The 23,111-nt window shown below is 40.5% G+C and overlaps 1 pseudogene across 1 annotated transcript in view; it reads right to left on the bottom strand.

Moving 5' to 3' along the window:
* Positions 1-23,111, bottom strand: part of LOC118523490 (elongation factor 1-alpha 1-like) — a 326,251-nt pseudogene that overhangs the window by 107,403 nt on the left and 195,737 nt on the right. The window lies entirely within an intron of this gene.

The raw sequence follows: 23,111 nt of genomic DNA, 5'->3' as shown, positions 1-23,111 counted from the left end.
AGTGCTCATTGCAATATGTGCCCGCCTTAATACCCATCTTGGTTTTAATTTTTGCTATAGTAAATATTGATAGATATAGCACATGTAAATAAAAGCTCTTAAGGATCCTCAAAAATTTTTAAGAGCATAAAGAGGTCCTGAGTTAAAAAAAAATGAGAATCGCTGGTCTCTATATACTCTATGATATGGGTATAATTATTATCCCAAGTTTATGGATGATGAAACTAAGGCTAAGAGACATTAAGTAGCTTGCTCAAATTCAAATAGCTTGTGGTACAGCTAAGATTCAAACTGCAGCAGAATGATTCTGGAACTTAACACTTGTCACCACTAAAAATGCCTCCCAGCATTTCTGGATTTAGAAAGCTGGCGAGAATCTGGACAGTCTCTCTACCATCCCTTTCCCACTTAGAACAGGCCTCTTCTGGGATGCCTGGTTTTGGTTCAGGTCATGATCTCAGGGTCATGAGGTAGAACCCTGGGTGGGCTCCGTGCTCAGCATGCAGTCTGCTTGAGATTCTCCCCCTTTCTCTGTCTCTCTCTCCCTACTTGCTTTCTGTCTCTCAAATAAATAAATAAATAAATAAATAAGATCCTAAAGAAAAAGAACAGATCTCTTCTATGCCCACTTTTTATTCTATTCACCTTACCTCCTTCTAAGTTCTAAAGACATGGGCCAGTTTATATGTAAAACTGCACTTATACAGTTAGGTAGAACAGAACATAGAACATGTGGAGAGAGGGTGACCACAGACCTACCTGGGTGGGGCTTTTCACTTTCTACTAATTAGGAAGAGGAGAGAGGATGTAAGCCAGCACTAGGCAGTCTGGGGAAGGTTGGTTCAGCTGGCCAGGGTAGGTGGCAGGAATATCTGACTTAACAACTGGCTTTTGTCCTGTTCCATGTTCTCATTTCAGAAGTATTCCAGAGACGCACTTCCACATCCTGGTCCGTGGCAGACACTGAGCATAACTTAGAACCCTCTTTCGCATTGAGCATAGTGACAGCCTCAAGGCCTGGCCTTCTCAAGGCCAGGTCCCCTACAGTCACTCTGCATAAAGGATATGGCATATGTGATGAACCTTATTACTATTCTGCGTTACGTTGTACCTGTCACCCCATCGGTACAGCGGGTGTGAGTCTCTTGAACACAGAGCCCGTCAGGAAGCTGTGTGTGACTCATTCCCAACTAGAAAAGCAAGTGCTGCTACTTCTATGGAATTTTCACTGGCTGCATTCATTAGGAAAGATCTGTATGTTTTTCCTCCTATACCTATGAAATAGAACCCTCTTTTGTCATCCATGCCCTATAGACAAATATATAGTAATTAGCAGCATGGGCTCTGGAGTCAGATTATCTGGGTGTGACTCTCTAGTTGTATTGTGAGGATCAGATGACTTAATGTAAATGAAACACATTTAACAGTACTCAGCTTATAGTAATTCTCCGTGAATGTTATACTGTGGCAGAGTCCCTATTTAGGAAAATGTAAATTGTTTAAAGCTAGGAATTTTAGCTCCAGCAGCAAGGGGGTTAGGTATCCTGAATTACCCTCCAGTTGAAAACAACCAAAAGAAATGGAAAGAATATAAAGAATATTTTAAAAATGCATCTCTGAGCCAGCAAGAAAGGGAGACATCCACAGAGGCTGAAAACTCAGTGAAAGTAGGAAAGTAGGAAACTTAAAGGCAAATGCACATCCAAGCAGATTTCATTTGGGGTTATCTAACAAACCTTGGTGAGCTTGATGTTTTGTTTTGATGGGTGCACAGGACTTAGAAGTCAAGGGATAAAGACTAAGTTTGGACTACAGTGGGGATCTCCTAAGAAACTCACAAATAAAGCTGGAACACCTAAGAGCTATGGTCTTAGTTTAAGGTTAAACTCAATCTTCTCTGTAGAATGGGACAACAAGGAAACCTATCTGGTTTGACCTTGGTTTGAGCAGAGGAAGAAAAATCTCCCCTGAGAGTTTATAACCACAAGCCAGTCCTCTCCGGGGTTTGAACATGAATGGAAAGTCTGAGCTGCAAAAAGAAATGGTGAGCAAGTATGTGATTAAAGATGTGGTTAAATAAAAACAAACACTGACTGTATAAAATAATAACAGCAATGATAATACCTAACTGGTAGGACAAATCAAAACAAGACAGAACCAAAATACCAGACAGCTACAGCATTTAAGTTCAGGGAGTTACACTGATTAGAATGAAAACATTCTAAGATCTGTGTAGTGTTTAAGAGAGGATAAAAATACGAAACTTCGAGTTTGTTAAGTATGCATGTTAAAAAATTTAGGTTAACCACTAAAGGAATAGACAACAAGTTCTCCTTCATCCTGAACACCTTTTGAAAATCTTCTCGGGTATAATGATTTGGCACTGAGGTAACATTATCTGAGGCCCTGTTGTTGGGTCATAAAGAGAAAGAATAGTTTTTACAACATAAAATATTCACTAATGAATTGGCCAATAATGAAATTAGTCCCCACATAAATATCCTTCTCCATCTTTTCCAAGTCTATGGTTGTGAACATTTGAATGCAAAGTAAATTGAGTGATGAGTAAAATGCAAATCTTGCAAGACAGTCAAGATATTGAGTCTGTGAAAGTACAAGTGGAGAATCAACTTAAAGCTTTTGAGAAAGCTCTGGCAGGTTCAGAACAGTTAAAAACTGAAGAAGAGGGAATCAACAAAGATGGTAGCACGATCACATGATTTAAAGGAGAATGATTTTGATACACACAGGTTAAAAGAGCCCTTGAGAAAATGGATGAATCTTTAATTGCACTGATTATGGAAAAACCTGAGATGCTGGAAAAGGGAGCCCAAAATACAGTCACCTGAGATAGAAGTTATGTCTCTCTCATATAACAGTCTAGCTCTGTGAGGTCAGTTGGGGTGCATGCTCCTTCCATCTTATTGCTCTGTCGTCTCCTGGGGGGTGATGCTCACCTGTGGAGTCAGAGATCAATCATGTGGCATATCCATGTTTCAATTAAAAGGAAGGGGAAAGAGAGGAAGTCCAGAACAAGCAATTTCCTTTTAAGCAAGTGATAACAGAAGATATATGTTTATATCACTTCCTCTTATGTTCCATTGGCGAGAACTAAATTGCATGGCCACAGCTGCTAGTGAAGCTGAGAAACGTAGTCTCTGCCTGGCTGGCAAAGGGCCTAGCATAAGAGGAGAATAGATTTGTGGGGACCACTAGTTATCTGCCCCAGGTAAAATTGACTCTGTGATCATGTTCTAAAAAACACATGAAATCATGTTGCACTATTTGTACAGTGATGTATGATAGTTAGGTCTGATAAATTACACCCACCCAAATCAATACTTGATTCAGTCTTTAACTTAAAAAAAAATCACCACAGCATTATTACTCGTATTTTGTAAGTCAGATAAAATGAACTTGTTTAAAAAAATAAATAAGCAAGGGTTTATTAGACTAGGTGCTTAATAACCTTTGTTTTGTCTTTTTATTTTCTAGTAAAATGACTAGAAAACTCTTATTTCTCCTCCACATCTGTAGTTGATGTGATTCTCGATCCACAATCTCTGTGTTCGAGAATTGAAACAAACCTAATTTCTATGTTTCTATTTTTAACCTTTGTGTATTTAGGTCCAAGCAGTTGCAATTTAATTTCACTTCATAGTTCCTCTTTTCACTCTGGTTGCACCTAAATTCCAGCACCCAGAAATTATTGGGGCTCTGTCTAACCTGGCATTTGCTGGGACAGCTATCATTCATCTGGGCCTCCTTCATTAAAAACATACTTCAAACAAATACATGTGCCAGGCCCTGAGAAAACGTTCAGCCCTTTCCCTTCACTAGTGAATTTTGGTACATTGCTAAAAATTCTGGCTCAAGAGCAAGGTCAAGCATGCACACATGTTAGAAAGAGAAGTCAATTTAAAAGATTGGCTCAAAGTGAGGAAGAAGAAAGTTAATGACTAAATGGAAATCTGGGGGTTATCTATGATTTTTCATTTTCAATGAATTTTTTAGAGATGTGTATGTATAAGAAAGAGTGACTTCTGTTTGTCCTGGGGAATTACTCTTTCAGTGTTGGGGTCAGGGGTAAAGATCATTGTAAACATTCAAGTGAATGCAGTGGTATTCAACCCACCTCTTACCACATGACTGTAGCTTCCTAGTTGCTGTGGAATATCAAAGGGAGAAAGCCACGGTTCTAAAAGTTGCTTAGAGTCTCCTTGTAAAGAAAAATGACAGCTAGGACAGGCAGGAAACAGAACTGTACTAATAAAACACTGTGGCGGAAATAAAGCACAGTCCTGAAGAAGGCTAGTATTATAGATAGGCAGAGAGGAAGGGGAGATGATTGTAAGATGAAAGAACAGTGTGGTCAATTGATTGCAAAAGGGCAGCAAGGAGCATGGTGGGCAGAGCGTCTCGGGGCAGGGATGACAGGTGTAGCTGGAGCCAAGGTTTGAGTGGGAAAATTTGCTTTGTGGCTACACTCTCTTCTCAGCTACTCATGCTGCACAGCTGCAAGCCCTCTCCTGGGCACTCAGTTTAATTGTGTTACTCTTTCTATAGCCCTAGTGAATGAGAACACTGGCTCTGCAGTCAGCAGACCCGAGTTTGAATTCTGCGTCCAATCCTTACTGCTGTGTGAGCTTGGGGAAGTTACTTAACCTCTCTCTCCTCATTGCCTAGCAGGTTTTTGATGACTGCAATGAGCTACCATATATAAAGCATCCCATGGAGTTTTCAGATACTCAGTAAGAGCAATAGTCATCATTATGATCACCACTGTGGTGATGAGTGCTGGAACCAGGGTGGTAGCATGGGGCAAAAGAGGATGAAGTGCAGCTTCAGAGTGTCCTGAGTTCACACAACAGCTACATCACTTCCCTAAAATTCCCACTCTGCCAGGAATAAATGAGGTCATGAACATGATGTGCTCCACATAGGCCTGGTATGTCATAGTGCTTTTGAAGATGTTTGCTTCCTTCCCCATCACTTATCCACCCTTTTTTCTTTGTTCCTCAGCATACATCATCTACGTTTCTAGTTTTGTGTTTGTGCATAGACTAGGACAATGGACACAGATGAGGGTGGTCATGTGTTGGCTTGCCTGGACAGTCCTGGTGTGTGTTGTTCACCCAACATTATTTCAAGTAGTTTTGAATAGTCTTCCCTTTTACTCACAACACGTCCAGTTTGGCAATTAATCACCCTAGTGGGACCTCCAGCTTTCTGCCCTCCTGTCCTGCATGCTAGCCATAATCACAGGATGCTTTTTCTGAAGGGGAAATCACCTGGGGGCTTTGGGCTGGGGCATATCCCTCCAGAGTGGCTGCAGAGCTGACAGGCATCTCCCCAGGCAACCCCCTTATTTGTATCTCCTTCACTGTCTGGGGGTCCCCAGGATTACCTGGCCAGCTCTCTGTTTTCTAGCACAGCCTATTCTTTCCCCTGGAACTCTTACTGAGGTAAGACACAGACATACAATAGAGTTTCCCACCATAGAGTTTCCCACCCCCGCCTTTCTTGTTTGTTTCCAGCCAACACAGTTTCTCTGGTCCTCTGAGAGTTTATGATACATTTGGGAAAAGGAAGAAGGGGGATCAAAATAATGTACAGGAGGAAATCACAACTCAACATTGGGACGACATTAGAAATGCCCCTAACCTCCATAAGCATATGAAAGTTGGCCTTTCTTAGCCCTCCTCACTGATTCATCCCTTCCAGTGAACTTCTGAAATCTACCTTGGTCTAGTCCTCTTGACTAAATTTTTTTTTTTTTTTTATTCTTGGGACTTAATGCAATAGTTTCCCCACTATTTTCTTTAGCAATTTATTTTTGGAACTTATTGGGTGCCCAATAAATATTTTTTTTCTAGAATGGGGGCAAGCAAAGAAATGGACTGAAAAGGAACAAATTCCTGGCAGGTTTTTTTTTTTTTTTTTTTTCTGAAAAGGCTCATTCCCTGAGAAATCCTGGTCTAATCAGAATGACACTCCAGATAAGGATAGAATCAGTATAAGTGCTTACTGAAGGCTATGTGCCAGGTGCTTTAGGAGCATTATGTCACTGACATCTCACAGCGACCCTGTTATTATACTCTTTCCTACCTTTACTATGCAATTATTATATTCTTTCCCACATTTATTAATGAGGAAACCAAGGCTTAATAAGGTTACGTTGTCTAATTACTCCAATAATTCTTCCATTATTACTGAAAAGGTTGAGGCAAGCTGGAATTCAGACTCAGTCAGCCAGTCTTCAAAGCACCTGCTCTTAATCCTTAGACTGTCTCCCCAGACTGCAGGAACCAGAGACCCCATCCCAGACTTGTAGCTAGGATCCAACCTAGAGAGAGCCTGTCTGGCATGGGGCTGAATTTGGGGTGGAGTGGGCCCTACACTTCTGAGACAAGGCTCGACACTCTGACCATTTCTACTTTGTCTCTCTGTGGTCTTGCTTTACCTTGCTTTCTCTGACAGCTTTTTATACCAGTCTTAATGATCATATCCTCATTTTACCTTTAAAGGTTATTGAAAAGGTACCATTTGGTGACCGTTTGGAAGGGTCACCCCCACTTCAGTTGGCACTGCTTTTCCACTGCCGTATTTTCTTACCAGATGGAGTGCCATGAGGGAGAAGGGGCATTCTGATGTTAGGGTGTACAATGGGATGGTGGAAGAGGCTGCTGCACCTGGTGGGCTCAGGGAAGGAATTTTCCAGGCATTTAAGCTAAACCTCTAAACTTTGCTAATTTTGGATCAGTTCTTCCTGTGAGGTCAGCATGGGGGAAATGCTCTTGATTACTCTTCACCTTTGGATTTCCGGGATCAAGATCTTTACTGCCTGATTATATCGTGTGTGGTTATTTTTTTTTTTTTTTCACTGAGACAACTAACTTTCCCTGATTAAGGTTGGGACTTTTTCTCTTTGGTCATTTCAGACCCTTTCAGTGGACTTTTTGTATCTTGTCTTTTGCCTCTGATGTTTCCTTTACTCAATCAGACTTTATTTCATGTCTCACTGGCTTCTCCCCTGCCCTAATTTTTAGATGTCAGAGAGTATCCAGGATAGGCTATTGGGTTCTCATTCTGGAATGCAGTCTTAACAGTGAGAGACAAAACTAAGGTCAAAGCTGGAGGCTGATTGGAGGGAGAACATATACCTTCTAAATGGGTTCTTTTAGTAGGAGTAATCCAGGATCATAATGTTACAGTATTTCTAGCTTTGGAGATGATCAACTATAACATTAGCTAACACTTACCACACAGGTATTATATGTTACATCATGCAAATTGCCTATCTTGCCGCACTTGACTTTCACTCAAACCCTGAGCAGGAAACTTTCCATTTTCACGAGGACAAAATCAAGGCTTAGAGAATTTAAGGGCCTTGCCAAAGGGTCACACAACTAGCAAATGATGGTTGTGGGGTTAGGATTCAGCCATCTTAACCTCTACACTGCTGTGTGAAGGAAGATATCACATGGGGTGAGTCAGCCAAATGACCTTAATCTTGTTACATAACCTGTCTGTGTTTTTCCTCATCTGTAAAATGGGAAGAAGAAAATGACTCTTGGAGTCATCTTAAGCACCTCTGTGGTGCTTAAATGAGGAGCTGTCCAAAACAGATCTCTTGATTTGCAAACTGCCTCCTCAAACTGCTTCTCTATGGTCTTCCTCTTAACTCAGTCAATGGCACCAATACTTAGTGACTCAGTCAAGTCATCCAGAAATCATCTTTGATTCCTCGAGTTCCTTCACTTGTCATATTTAATCCAGTAAGCCTTCTTGCTCCACCTGCAAAGTACATCCCAAATCTGATCATTTGTCAAAATCTCTACTGCCACAACCCTAGTAGTCAAGGGGCTTCACATCTTGCCAGGATTACTGTGTCTTACTGCTTATAGAAGTTAGTATTAATTCATCTCCCACACAAGTAGAAAAAGAAAACAAACAGAACTCCCCCCACTTTTTTTCTTAAGTAGTAACTAGAAGACCAATAGAAAATATTTTTTACTAACCTTGCAATAACAGAATCCCACATTTTTTTAAAAATTTTTTTTATTGTTATGTTAATCCCCATACATTACATCATTAGTTTTAGATATAGTGTTCCATGATTCATTGTTTGTGCATAACACCCAGTGCTCCATGCAGAACGTGCCCTCCTCAATACCCATCACCAGGCTAACCCATCCTCCCAACCCCCTCCCCTCTAGAACCCTCAGTTTGTTTTTCAGAGTCCATCGTCTCTCATGGTTCTTCTCCCCCTCCAATTTCCCCCCCTTCATTCTTCCCCTCCTGCTATATTCTTCTTCTTCTTTTTTTCTTTCTTAACATATATTGCATTATTTGTTTCAGAGGTACAGATCTGAGATTCAACAGTCTTGCACAATTCACAGCGCTTACCAGAACACATACCCTCCCCAGTGTCCATCACCCAGTCACCCCATCCCTCCCACCCCACCCCCCACTCCAGCAACCCTCAGTTTGTTTCCTGAGATTAAGAATTCCTCATATCAGTGAGGTCATATGATACATGTCTTTCTCTGTTTGACTTATTTCGCTCAGCATAATACCCTCCAGTTCCATCCACGTCGTTGCAAATGGCAAGATCTTATTCTTTTGATGGCTGCATAATATTCCATTGTATATATATACCACCTCTTCTTTACCCATTCATCTGTTGATGGACATCTTGGCTCTTTCCACAGTTTGGCTATTGTGGACATTGCTGCTATAAACATCGGGATGCACATAGCCTTTCGGGTCCCTACTTTTGTATCTTTGGGGTAAATACCCAGTAGTGCAATTGCTGGATCGTATGGTAGCTCTATTTTCAACTTTTTGAGGAACCTCCATACTGTTTTCCAGAGTGGCTGCACCAGCTTGCATTCCCACCAACAGTGTAGGAGGGTTCCCCTTTCTCCACATCCCTGCCAACATCTGTCATTTCCTGACTTGTTAATTTTAGCCATTCTGACTGGTGTGAGGTGGTATCTCATTGAGGTTTTGATTTGGATTTCCCTGATGCCGAGCGATATTGAACACTTTTTCTTGTGTCTGTTGGCCATTTGGATGTCTTCTTTGGAAAAATGTCTGTTCATGTCTTCTGCCCATTTCTTGATTGGATTCTTTGTTCTTTGGGTGTTGAGTTTGATGAGTTCTTTATAGATTTTGGATACTAGCCCTTTATCTGATATGTCATTTGCAAATATCTTCTCCCATTCTGTCAGTTGTCTTTTGGTTTTGTTGACTGTTTCCTTTGCTTTGCAAAAGCTTTTTATCTTGATGAAGTCCCAATAGTTCATTTTTGCCCTTGCTTCCCTTGCCTTTGGTGATGTTTCTAGGAAGAAGTTGCTGCGGCTGAGGTCGAAGAGGTTGCTGCCTGTGTTCTCCTTTAGGATTTTGATGGACTCCTGTCTCACATTGAGGTCTTTCAACCATTTGGAGTCTATTTTTGTGTGTGGTGTAAGGAAATGGTCCAGTTTCATTCTTCTGCATGTGGCTATCCAATTTTCCCAACACCATTTGTTGAAGAGACTGTCTTTTTTCCATTGGACATTCTTTCCTGCTTTGTCAAAGATGAGTTGACCATAGAGTTGAGGGTCCATTTCTGGGCTCTCTATTCTGTTCCATTGATCTATGTGTCTGTTTTTGTGCCAGTACCATACTGTCTTGATGATGACAGCTTTGTAGTAGAGCTGGAAGTCTGCAATTGTGATGCCGCCAGCTTTGCTTTTCTTTTTCAACATTCCTCTGGCTATGCGGGGTCTTTTCTGGTTCCATACAAATTTTAGGATTATTTGTTCCATTTCTTTGAAGAAAGTGGATGGTATTTTGATGGGGATTGCATTGAATGTGTAGATTGCTCTAGGTAGGATTGACATCTTCACAATATTTGTTCTTCCAATCCATGAGCATGGAACGTTTTTCCATTTCTTTGTGTCTTCCTCAATTTCTTTCATGAATATTTTATAGTTTTCTGAGTACAGATCCTTTGCCTCTTTGGTTAGATTTATTCCTAGGTATCTTATGGTTTTGGGTGCAATTGTAAATGGGATCGACTCCTTAATTTCTCTTTCTTCTGACTTGTTGTTGGTGTATAGGAATGCCACTGACTTCTGTGCATTGATTTTATATCCTGCCACTTTACTGAATTCCTGTATGAGTTCTAGCAGTTTTGGGGTGGAGTCTTTGGGATTTTCCACATAAAGTATCATATCATCTGCAAAGAGTGAGAGTTTGACTTCTTCTTTGCCAATTTGGATGCCTTTTCTTTCTTTTTGTTGTCTGATTGCTGTGGCTAGGACTTCCAATACTATGTTGAATAGCAGTGGTGATAGTGGACATCCCTGCCACGTTCCTGACCTTAGGGGGAAAGCTCTCAGTTTTTCCCCATTGAGAATGATATTCGCTGTAGGTTTTTCATAGATGGCTTTTATGATATTGAGGTATGTACCCTCTATCCCTATACTCTGAAGAGTTTTGATCAAGAAAGGATGCTGTACTTTGTCAAATGCTTTTTCTGCATCTATTGAGAGGATCATATGATTCTTGTTCTTTCTTTTGTTAATGTATTGTATCACGTTGATTGATTTGCAGATGTTGAACCAACCTTGTAGCCCAGGGATAAATCCCACTTGGTCGTGGTGAATAATCCTTTTAATATACTGTTGGATCCTATTGGCTAGTATTTTGGTGAGAATTTTTGCATCCATGTTCATCAGGGATATTGGTCTGTAATTCTCCTTTTTGATGGGGTCTTTGTCTGGTTTTGGGATCAAGGTAATGCTGGCCTCATAAAATGAGTTTGGAAGTTTTCCTTCCATTTCTATTTTTTGGAACAGTTTCAGAAGGATAGGTATTAATTCTTCTTGAAATGTTTGGTAGAATTCCCCTGGGAAGCCATCTGGCCCTGGGCTTTTGTGTTTTGGGAGATTTTTGATGACTGCTTCAATTTCCTTAGTGGTTATAGGTCTGTTCAGGTTTTCTATTTCTTCCTGGTTCAGTTTTGGTAGTTGATACATCTCTAGGAATGCATCCATTACTTCCAGGTTATCTAATTTGCTGGCTAGAGTTGCTCATAATATGTTCTTATAATTGTTTGTATTTCTTTGGTGTTGGTTGTGATCTCTCCTTTTTCATTCATGATTTTGTTGATTTGGGTCATTTCTCTTTTCTTTTTGATAAGTCTGGCCAGGGGCTTATCAATCTTGTTAATTCTTTCAAAGAACCAGCTCCTAGTTTCGTTGATCTGTTCTACTGTTCTTTTGGTTTCTATTTCATGGATTTCTGCTCTGATCTTTATTATTTCTCTTCTCCTGCTGGGTTTAGGCTTTATTTGCTGTTCTTTCTCCAGCTCCTTTAGGTGTAGGGTTAGGTTGTGTACTTGAGACCTTTCTTGTTTCTTGAGAAAGGCTTGTATTGCTATATACTTTCCTCTTAGGACTGCCTTTGCTGTATCCCAAAGATTTTGAATAGTTGTGTTTTCATTTTCATTGGTTTCCATGAATTTTTTTAATTCTTCTTTAATTTCCTGGTTGACCCATTCATTCTTCAGTAGGATGCTCTTTAGCCTCCATGTATTTGAGTTCTTTCCGACTTTCCTCTTGTGATTGAGTTCTAGTTTCAAAGCATTGTGGTCTGAAAATATGCAGGGGATGATCCCAATATTCTGGTACCGGTTGAGACCTGATTTATGACCTAGGATGTGATCTCTTCTGGAGAATGTTCCATGGGCACTAGAGAAGAATGTGTATTCCGTTGCTTTGGGATGGAATGTTCTGAATATGTCTGTGAAGTCCATTTGGTGCAGTGTGTCATTTAAAGTCTTTATTTCCTTGTTGATCTTTTGCTTAGACGATCTGTCCATTTCAGTGAGGGGGGTGTTAAAGTCCCCCACTATTATTGTATTGTTGTCAATGTGTTTCTTTGCTTTTGTTATTAATTGGCTTATATCATTGGCTGCTCCCATGTTAGGGGCATAGATATTTACAATTGTTAGATCTTCTTGTTGGATAGACCCTTTAAGTATGATATAGTGTCCTTCCTCATCTCTTATTACAGTCTTTGGTTTAAAATCTAATTTGTCTGATATAAGGATTGCCACCCCAGCTTTCTTTTGGTGTCCATTAGCATGGTAAATGGTTTTCCACCCCCTCACTTTCAATCTGGGGGTGTCTTTGGGTCTAAAATGAGTCTCTTGCAGACAGCATATCGATGGGTCTTGTTTTTTAATCCAATCTGATAGCCTGTGTCTTTTGATTGGGGCATTTAGCCCATTTACATTCAGGGTAACTATTGAAAGATAGGAATTCAGTGCCATTGTATTGCCTGTAAAGTGACTGTTACTGTATATTGTTTGTGTTCCTTTCTGGTCTATGTTGCTTTTAGGCTCTCTCTTTGCTTAGAGGACCCCTTTCAATATTTGTTGTAGGGCTGGTTTCGTGTTTGCAAATTCCTTTAGTTTTTGTTTGTCCTGGAAGCTTTTTATCTCTCCTTCAATTTTCAATGACAGCCTAACTGGATATAGTATTCTTGGCTGCATATTTTTCTCATTTAGTGCTCTGAATATGTCCTGCCAGTCCTTTCTGGCCTGCCAGGTCTCTGTGGATAAGTCTGTTGCCAATCTAATGTTTTTACCTTTGTAGGTTACATATCTCTTCTCCCGAGCTGCTTTCAGGATTTTCTCTTTGTCTCTGAGACTCGTAAGTTTTACTATTAGATGTCGGGGTGTTGACCTATTTTTATTGATTTTGAGAGGGGTTCTCTGTGCTTCCTGGATTTTGATGCCTGTTTCCTTCCCCAAATTAGGGAAGTTCTCTGCTATAATTTGCTCCATTATACCTTCTGCCCCTCTCTCTCTTTCTTCTTCTTCTGGGATCCCAATTATTCTAATGTTGTTTCGTCTTATGGTATCGTTTATCTCTCGAATTCTGCCCTCGTGATCCAGTAGTTGTTTTTCTCTCTTTTTCTCAGCTTCTTTATTTTCCATCATTTGGTCTTCTATCTCACTGATTCTTTCTTCTGCCTCATTTATCCTAGCGGTTAGCGCCCCTATATTTGATTGCACCTCATTGATAGCCTTTTTGATTTCTACTTGGTTCGATTTTAGTTCTTTTACTTCTCCAGAAAGGGTTTCTCTAATAACTTCCATGTTTTTTTCAAGCCCAGCTAGTATCTTTAAAGTGATGATTCTGAACTCTAGATCTGACATCGTACTAATGTCCGTATTGAGTAGGTCCCTGGCAGTCGGTACTACCTCTTGTTCTTTTCGTTGAGGTGATTTTTTCCGTCTTGTCATTTTGTGCAGAGGAGAATAGATTAATGAGAGAACAAAATGCTAGCAGGGTAACAACGTCCCCAGAAAATATACTCTAAACAAATCAGAAAAGACCTGAAGCAGTGGGAAAAGAAAGGGAAAGAGAGAAAAAAGGAAAGGAAAGAAAAAAAGAAAAAAGAAAAAGATAAAGATAAAAACAAACAAAAGCAGAACAAAACAAAACAAAACAAAAACAGAATGTGATCAAATATGATCAGGCTGGATTATAGATCAGTGCCACACACTAGATTTTGGGTGTATTTTGGTCTGTTAAAAGAAAGTCCCTCCCAAAATTTTAAAGAAAGAAAAACTTATATATGTACAAAAATAAGGGTTGATATGATGAAGGGATGGAATATGACTGTAACGATGGAAAGTATAAAAAATTTTAAAAAAGGATTTGATAAGTTGTTTGAAAAAAGAAAGAAGAGGATTAAAAAAAAAGAAAGAAAGAAAGAAAAAAGGGAGAGAATGTGATCAGGCAGGGGAGTAGAAAAAAACCATACACTAGAGATTTAGAGTATATTTTGATCTGTTAGAAGAAACTATCTCAAGATTTTAAAGAGAGAACAACTTATATATATATGCCAAAAATACGGGTAACTACTATGAAGGGATAGAATATGACTTTAAAAATGAAAAATAAAAATGTTTTTTTTTTAAAAAAGGGATTGATAAGATGTTGGTTGAAAAAGGGAAAAAGAAAAATTCAAAAAAAAAGAAAAAAGGAAAAAAGAAAAAAAGACAGTTAAAAAAGTAATTAACTTTGAAAGACTAAAGAATCATGGTAAAAAAGCCATGAATTCTATGTGCAGTATTCCCCTAGCGCTGGAGTTCTGCCGTTCTCACTGATCGGTAAACTTGGTCTTGGCTGGCTGTTTTCGCTGATCTTCTGGGGGAGGGGCCTGTTGCCGTGGTTCCCAAATGTCTTTTCCGGAGGCAAAATTGCCCCGCCCTTGCCGGTCGGGCTGAGTAATCTGCTCGGGTTTGCTCTCCGGAGCTTTTGTTCCTGCAAGCTTTCCGTACAGCTTTGGAGGCGGAGAGTGAAAATGGCGGCCTCCCAGTCTCCGCCCCGGCGGAGCCGAGAACTCGGGGTCCCGCTCCTCAGCGAGCCCCCAGAGAAAAGCAGTCAGTCACTCCCGTCTCCCCGGTCTCCGGCCGCACTCCGCGCTCACCCGGCCTGTGACCGCGCGCTTCTATCTCTGGCACCCGACCCCGGGTGGAGTCTCCAAACCCAGCAGATCCCCGCGGTGCACTCCCGCACCTCTCCTCCCGGGGGAAGAAGGTGAGTCTCCCCGGATCTGCCGCTTGTTGGGTCCCTGCTGGAGGAGCAGTGGCCCGACTGTGCCGCGGATCACGGTTTATAGCAACCCCGAGCTGAGAGCCCGCGCCTGGGCTCCGTCTCTGCAGCTGGCTTCCCTGCTCCGATACCTGGGAGCTCTGCCGCACTCAGGCACCCCCGGTCTTTCTGTGACCCCGAGGGTCCTGAGACCACACTGTCCCGCGAGGGTTCCACCCCCCGCTTAGCTACTGGAGCGACCTCCCTCAGCGGAGCAGACTTCTAAAAGTTCTGATTTTGTGCTCGGAGGCTCTATCACTTGCCAGAAGCGGCCGACGGAGGCCCCTCCCCCGCCGTCTATCCTCCCGAATATCGCCTCAGATTCACTTCTCCGCACGTCCTACCTTCCAGAAAGTGGTCGCTTTTCTGTTCAGAGAGTTGTTGCTATTCTTTTCTTCGATCTCCTGTTGAGTTTGTAGGTGTTCAGAATGGTTTGATCCCTATCCAGCTGAATTCCTGAGAGGAGACGAAATCCAGGTCTCCTACTCCTCCGCCATCTTGCTCCGCCCCCACAGAATCCCACATTTTACACATTAGGAAGGAACTTTATTTAATATGATGTGAAGGTTAGAGGTGGGAGCAGCTAGGAAACATCAAAGGTATTTTTTTTTTTTTTTTTTGTATGTTAGGGGAATTTTGTTCCCCATGTCTGGGCCAGGAACAGAAGATGAGATCTTCTGTTACTAGAAAGAGAGAGATTGAGAGTGTCAAGGAAGAGGGGGCTACTGTAAATAAGGAGTTTTAGAATTTTTTTCATCAATGGGCATTGAGTTGGCCCTTCCCTTGTCACCTGGAAACTGAGATGAAGCATGTAGGGGCCCTTGAGATAAATATATTGGGTTCTTGGGTGCTGTCAGTAGACATTTGTAGTAACTATGGAGGGGACCTCACCAACAGCCAATAGGAACAGGGATCTAGAGAGTTCAGTATGGAATGTCAAGGTGATTAGATCATGCAAGGGGCCTGAAGACTCAGGAGGAACAATGGTTCAAGGAGAGAACTGATGACAAAGATGAAAACTATCAATCTGGACTGATTTGTGGAGCATCCGAGCTCTCTCTGAAACGCCCAGAAATACTTGGGACCACACTGTGGAATGTGACAGGGTCAGGTTATCACGTGGGTTAGGATCTATCTAGCCCAACAGTATCCACTGGAAATATCACAATGTAATCTAAAAATTTTTAGTAACCACATAAAAAAAGCAAATAGAAACAGGTGAAATTAATTATAATAATGTTGTATTTAACCTAATAGATCCAAAATATTGTCATTTCAATATGTGACACTAGTCCAGTGGTATGCTGGTAAAGCAGTTCTCTCTGAAAAAAAGTCCCGGTTTGTAGTGTTTACCAATTTCCATGATGTAAGTACTCTTACTATGCTCAATTTCAAGTTACAATAATGATACTAATAATGACAACTAACAATTATTGAATGCTACTCTGTATCGAACAGTTTCTCTCTCTCTTTCAGCACTGTACTTTATTTGTCCTTTTTTGTTAGCATTTTGTTATAACATTTCTATAAGAAAAAAAAAAGCAACCCAATTTCAAGTTGTCTCTTTTTTTAAAATTTTCATTTATTTTATTATGTTATGTTAATTACCATACATTACATCATTAGTTTCGGATGTACTGTTCCATGATTCATTGTTTGCGTATAACACCCAGTGCTCCATTCAGTACGTGCCCTCTTTAATACCCATCACCATCTCAAGTTGTCTCTTAATTCTGATACAACTTTATTTTAGTCATTTGTAAGTCTCTTTATACTGTAGTGTTTTCTACAGCTGCAGTATCCTAATTACAAGGTTATTATCTATCTATTTATTATCTATCTATTATCTATCATCTATCTATCATCTATCATCTATCTATCCATCATCTATCTGTCATCTATTTATCTATCATCTATCATCTATCTATCATCTACTGATTGATCATAGATGACTAAAAAAGGCTGTGACATTAAATAATTTATCAGTAGGAAGTTGTAAAGCTTTTATTTGCATACAGGTCTTTTGACTTTGCCCAGAATGTCAAGAATAAAAGCAAAGTGGGATCAAAGACTGGTGGGGTATCATGGAACTAGAAGGGTAGAAGGATAGAACAATAGAAGCTCCAAAGAACAGGAATAAAACTATAGCCCTCAATCCAATTGAATTCAGTCCCTGTACTGAGCACAGCCATGGACTAGTTCTGGGGGGGAGCAGGGGCATATGACAATGGCTAAGGCTTGTACCCTCTTCCCCATGGGTTGACAGGCACATCTATGCAGAACTCTGACACAGGTTAGACTGTAATTGGTACTAAAAATAGAGCCTAATCCAGCTTTCCCAGACCGAGCCTAGAAAGCACCAAGGAACACAGCAGAAAGTAGGAAGGAGAGGCCTGGAGGAATTCCCTAAACCGATTTGCATAAAGTCGCAGGTTTTTTTTGTGTGTGTGTGTGTGTGTGATTTTTGCAGAAAGGACATACCCCTAGGACTTATTAGTACAGCTTAGGGAGGTGGAAACGAGTGAACAAGCCATATAGTGCTAGTGAGGGTAGGGAGATAAGGGAAAACTACCTTCAAAAAGAGAGAGACTGTTGATCGGACCTAAGCTTTAAGAGGTGGTTAATGAACATATACGTCTGTGGAAGAATAAACACTAAAATGCCCTTACAGATTAAAAAAAAAAATCACACTACAACATTTGTTGAAGGCCTACTCTGTCTAGAAACATTGCTCAGTGTATTTTATAGATTCTTTTACTCTAGCTCCAAACTAGAAGTACATTCAGAAAAGAGTTCCCTAGATGTACATTGAAGATGACAGGATAACACTCTTGTTATCACAGAGTGCATGTATCTGGAGGTAGAAACAAGAGAGAGTTTGAGAAACAATGCTCCTCTGGTACAGTTTTTATAATTTTTAGCTTTCTCAGTCTGTTCAGGCTGCCATAATCAAATACCCTAGACTAGGTGCTTAAACAACGGAAATTTATTTTTTCACAGTTTGGAGGCCAAAAGGCCATGATCAAGGAATCAACATGGTCAGGTTCTGGTGAGAGCTCTCTTCCTGTCTTGTGGCTGTCTTCTCACTGTACCCCTCACTTGGCAGGTAGAGAGAGAGAGAGAGTGAGCAAGCTCTCTAGTGACACTTCTTATAAAGGCCTTACCCTATCAGACAAGGCTCCACCTTCATGATCTAATTACCCTCCATCTCCAAATACCATCATCTGGGGGTTAGGACTTCAACAGAGAATTGTGGGGGGACACAAGCTTTCAGTCTATACCATCAGCTATTAAAGGTTTGGAACAGTTAAACAAACAGACAAACCCAGATGATCTTGGTTTAAATCCCAACACTGCTGTGGTTAAGTTACTCTGAGAATCTGGTACCTCATCTTAAAGATTTGGTTAGTAATGACCATGCACAGTTGTTCCCAGAAGGATTGAATGAAGCTCAGAGGATTTGTTCCTGGCACACAGAAGACATACAAGAAACATAAGCACGTGTTCTATTCACCAACAATTTGGGAAAAAATCAGATCCAGCAGATAAGAAGTTATTTTGCTACTGAATTTGACAATGTTAACATCTGCTTAGATATACTGATTGCTTACTAAGTGCCTGGGCCAGACACAGGGCTTGTATTTTCATTAAAAAAATTAATAGTTTTGGGGTGCCTAGGTGGCACAGCTGGTTAAATATCCGACTCTTGGTTTTGGTTCACGTCGTGAGATAGAGCCCTGAGTTGGGCTCTGTGCTTGGCGTGGAGTCTGCTTGAGTTTCTCTCTTCCGCTCCCTCTGTCCCTCCCCTCTGCTCTCTCTCTCTCTCAAATAAATAAGTCTTTAAAAAAATTAATAGTATCACATAGAGTTTAAGAACAGGCCTCAGAGTAAAAGGATCTGGATTCAAATCCCATATCACAAGGTTACTATGTGACCTTGGCCAAGTTAGTTCATCTTACTAAGCCTCAGTTTCTTTCAATTATAAAATGGGTAGAAAAATAGTACCCTCCTTATAGATTTGTTGTTGGGCAGTGGAGAGGCGTTTCAGGCAGGACAATAAGCAAATGCAATGTTCAGAGAGTGAGTACTGTATTGTTTCATTCATGGTCAATTATGGAAATGGATCTATACCAGGGTTCGTCAACCTCAGCACTCTTGACATTTTAAACCATTAATCCTTTGTTGTAGTGGGAGCTGTTCTGTGCCTTGTGGGATGTTTATTTAGCAGCATCCCTGTGCTCTACCCAGCAGATAACCTGTAACACCCACCCCAAATCCAGACAACGAAAAATGTCTCCAGACATGGCCAAAGGACTGACTCCTGGGGGAGCCAAATCGCCCCCTGTTGGGAATCACTGGTTTACATGAATTCCAATTTACACCCAATTAAACATATTTTGGAAAGAGGAGGGAATTTCTTATGTACTCTGTTTGGATTTGCTTTTGGAATGATTATTTTTGAAAGAAAAATTATCTTTTGGGTGTGAATAAAGGTTCTGTATGTGACGGTGGTTTCATGAGTATCCACAGTCAAAACTCATCTAATTTTTCACTTTAAAGAGATAAAGGTATTTTTGTCTATAATTATATTTCAATAAAGTTGATTCTTTGAAAAAGAAAACTGCCTATATTGTTACGTATTAAAAGATCTACTTACAAATTTTTATATATTCTTGGTGGTGCCACGTTTTGTACATACACAACTTAAAAAGTAATATTGTGTCTAGGAATTTCCTCTCATGATGTTGTAATACTTCCTGGGCATAGTTCCACAGACAGAAAAATTTCTGTGGCTGTTTTGTGCCACATAAGTTTTAGAATCTATCATCATGCTCTAAAATAACTGCCAATGATCAACTTAAGATAAAGAAAAGTAGCAAATTCATATGAATGGAGGGGAAAATCAGCATCAGAAGAAAAGGGGTTGACAAGATGAGGGGCTAATGAGTCTGAAACCCAAATGAAATATCACTAGAAGAATTCACATTTGCATTTGAAATAATGGTGTACATCCGGTTTCAATGAAAAGTACACATTTCAGGTTTGCTAATCTTTCACATAAGACCAAAGTCCAGCTATCAGGAAACTTCTGTATTTAATAGTGCCATTTTCAGTTTTGTTTAGACTCTCATTCTTTCTGATCCTGAAAATAGCACATTTCAGATCTACTGCAAGCAAATTCAATTTAATTTGGTAAATCTTTATAGAAAGATGATTTTGGCCCTGAGAGTGAGTGCTATACAAGACTCTTAACTTTAGGATCATGCAACATCATGGAGGAGCCTGAAATAGATTTAAATTGTTATGACACAAGAGAGATTATGATAAATGCTCTTGATACAGGGGTGGAAACAACTGCATTTTTCTGGGAGGCCCAGGGGAAGCTCCTTATCATAGAAATGTAATAATGAAAGAGACCTTAAGTGGTCATCTGGGGAGATTCACAAATCTTACCGAAAGTTTTAGAAATACAGATTCACAAGGCACTACTCCAAACTTCTCAAATCAGAATTTCTAGAATGAAGGGTTCAGGAATCTGAATCTTTCAAAAGCTACCCTCGTGATTCTGATGATCAACTAGGCTTTGGGAACTACTGTTCATACAACCCTCCCCACTCGATGGATTCCCGGAACAAGATTCCTTCAGGGGTTTTGTTTAGTTTTTTCTGGAACACTGCAAGCTCAGTGCCTCACAAGACAGCCAGCCCTTCATGGAAAATGTAGTGTGTAGGCTTTGATTGTCAGAGATGGAGGGTAAGGATATTTGAGGCACAGCAACTATCAGAAATCACCAGGAAACAGAAGGAGATAAGTTTGGAGTGGAAACATGAAACCGTAGGTCCCATTACGGAGTGACTTGAATATCAAGCCAATGAGTTTCAGCTGCATCCTCTTTGAGATGTAGAACCTTGATAGAATTTAGTCATCACTGGGTTTAAAGAACCTGCCAAAGCAGAATGGATTGGAGATCAAAGAGATTGGAAATAGGGAGAAGAGCTAGAAGTTTCCTTCAGGAGTTCAAGTGAGGAGTAATAAGGACTTGGGTCAGAAGCAGTAAGAAAGGCAAAGTGGAGGAAATTATGAGCCGTGCTGCAGGGATAGTCCTACAGAGCTTGACCAATTGGGGCCAAGGAAGAGTCAAAGCTGATTCTGGGGTTTTGAGATTCTGGAATGCTGGAACATTAACCAGAATGAAGACATTAGGATCAAGATCAGGTTGGGAAGGCAGATGGCAAATCAGGCATTTGACATTTGGAATGCATTTGTTTCCATCACCAACTATCTTAATTCGTCACTTGTCCCAGGACAGAGCTTAGTTATGACTCCCTTTGTATGTTCAGAGGTTGGCATAGAATAGGCCCTCAAAACATTTGGTGAGTTAATAGCCACTGTAAATATCTTTCCCTCTCTGCTTCAGTTTAGGATCTTATTTCTCACTTAAATAATTGCAAGTTCCCGACACCATACCGCTGTCTTTGTGTGAATTAGAACAAGGTGCCCTCTCTGAATTTATGAATTTAAAAAGGGGGCTTTTATTTGGGTGGATGCAGCTCTTTGTCCACTTGGGGCTTGGGAAGCCATGCACACCTTTGCGGGAAGATAAAGGCTGCCCTTCCTATAGGGCGAAGCCTTCCACTCAAGGATGGAGGACAGGGACAGCTCAGGGCAGAGGTGGCTTCAGACCACACTCTTCTCCTCAGATGCCACAGGGTGCCCTGGAAAAGTCCCCCAGCTAGTGCCCTTGATCCTGCTCTGCCATTTCTATTTCACTCAAGGAGATATTTTTCTAAAATGTCACCATATTACACTCTGCTTCAAACCTTTCTTTGTTTCCCCAAGACCTTCAGGATAAAGTTCAAAGTTCTTAGAACAAAAGTCCATTTGTGACTGCAAGCCTCTTCCCCGGTCACTCTCCTTCACAGTCCTCCTCTCTAGTCACAGTTCCCAAACGGGCAATGCACAAGCAGCTTCACCATGTTGCGTTTCCCTCATTCCCTGCCCAGCTATTACTGCTCTTACTTTCCCGCCTGTGACTGTCCTGCCTTCCTGTCTATGACCTCCTTGAGGACTAAGAACGTGTTTTGTTCATGTCATTTCCCTAGCACCAGTATGCTGGCACCCGGCTTATGCTGGTTGAGTGGACAAATGACTTAGAAACCAATGAAAAGCCAGATTTTACCACCATACCCCTCCCCCCAAACCAAACCAAAAAATCAAAATAGAACAACACAAAACAAATACCCCCCACACACCAAACAAATATTTTTTTAAAAAGTTTTTGCTGCTTTCTAAGCATGAGGTATTCTGTCAGTTGTCAAAGCCTTTTATTTTCCATACTTTTCTGTAATCTTGAAATGGCCATTCATTTAGAGGTCAAAGATCTATGGGAAGATAATTGCTTGGAATGAAGTTGAGGCTTCCTTCCAAGGCTGGCTTGCTCTGGAGGGTCTGTGTGTGTGATCTCTGCGAGAAGCTTTACAAAACAGCACAGAGATTCAGGTAACATACTTGACCTCGTTGAAAACATCCTCTTTGAAGCTGGAGGACTCTGTCCATTTGCCTGAGATAGAATGCCATCGGCGATGTCTCAGACGGTGGTTTTACTTGTTCCAAATGCCAGGACAGCCCAACTTTGAAATGTTGATGTAGTCTGTCAATATGGCTTGCCTGGAACTTCCAGGCCAATTTATATTTATTTTTTCTGGGTGTATTCCTCTGCTTCCCACAAAGAATGTGAAGAAACTGTGAGAATGTGTTCAATAAAAAGAGAAATGTTTCGATGTATACCATCACTTGAACTTTAACCTAAACATCACAAGTAGGCAAAATATGACGTTGGAGATCCAGACAGGGAGGTGAGAGGTGCGCTGCACTCCTGTAGACCCACACATTGCAATGGTCGACCCCGCGCTTTTTTGGGACAACACAAAAATGGAAGCTTATTCTGTTGCATAGTTCTCATTGTCTATAACAAAAAACAGTAATTGTAGTTTTTCTTCATAGAAACCACGATGTTAATAATGAGAAGAGATACGGCTCAGGGCACAAGTACACACACTAAATGTTTATTTTTTCCATCCTTTTGGCAGTCATTTAAAAATATTTTCTATAATTTCAGCATTAATAGTTTTCATAGATCTTTTACAGCTAGTCTTTATAGTTTCTTTTAGTATTTTAGGCTTTAACTCTTTTAGTTGGGTTTTGAAAATAAATGAGTAAGTCCTTACCAATTTTAACATCTATTTATGACTATCAACTATTACACAAGAATTGGGCTCTACACACTGATTTTTTTTTTCATTTTTTCCCCCTTCCACACCCTGTATGTTACACATACTTTGCTCATAGGAATAACTAGCTAGAAATAAGTTTCAATGGAACTTGCTTTTTAATTTTGGCTTGGAGTCTATGATAAAGTGTTACCTTATCTTCCAGACAAAAACTTGA

Source organism: Halichoerus grypus, chromosome 7 (assembly GCF_964656455.1).
Source record: "Halichoerus grypus chromosome 7, mHalGry1.hap1.1, whole genome shotgun sequence".
In the NCBI taxonomy this organism is placed as follows: Eukaryota; Metazoa; Chordata; class Mammalia; order Carnivora; family Phocidae; genus Halichoerus; species Halichoerus grypus.
This window is presented reverse-complemented; position numbering and strand designations above follow the sequence as displayed.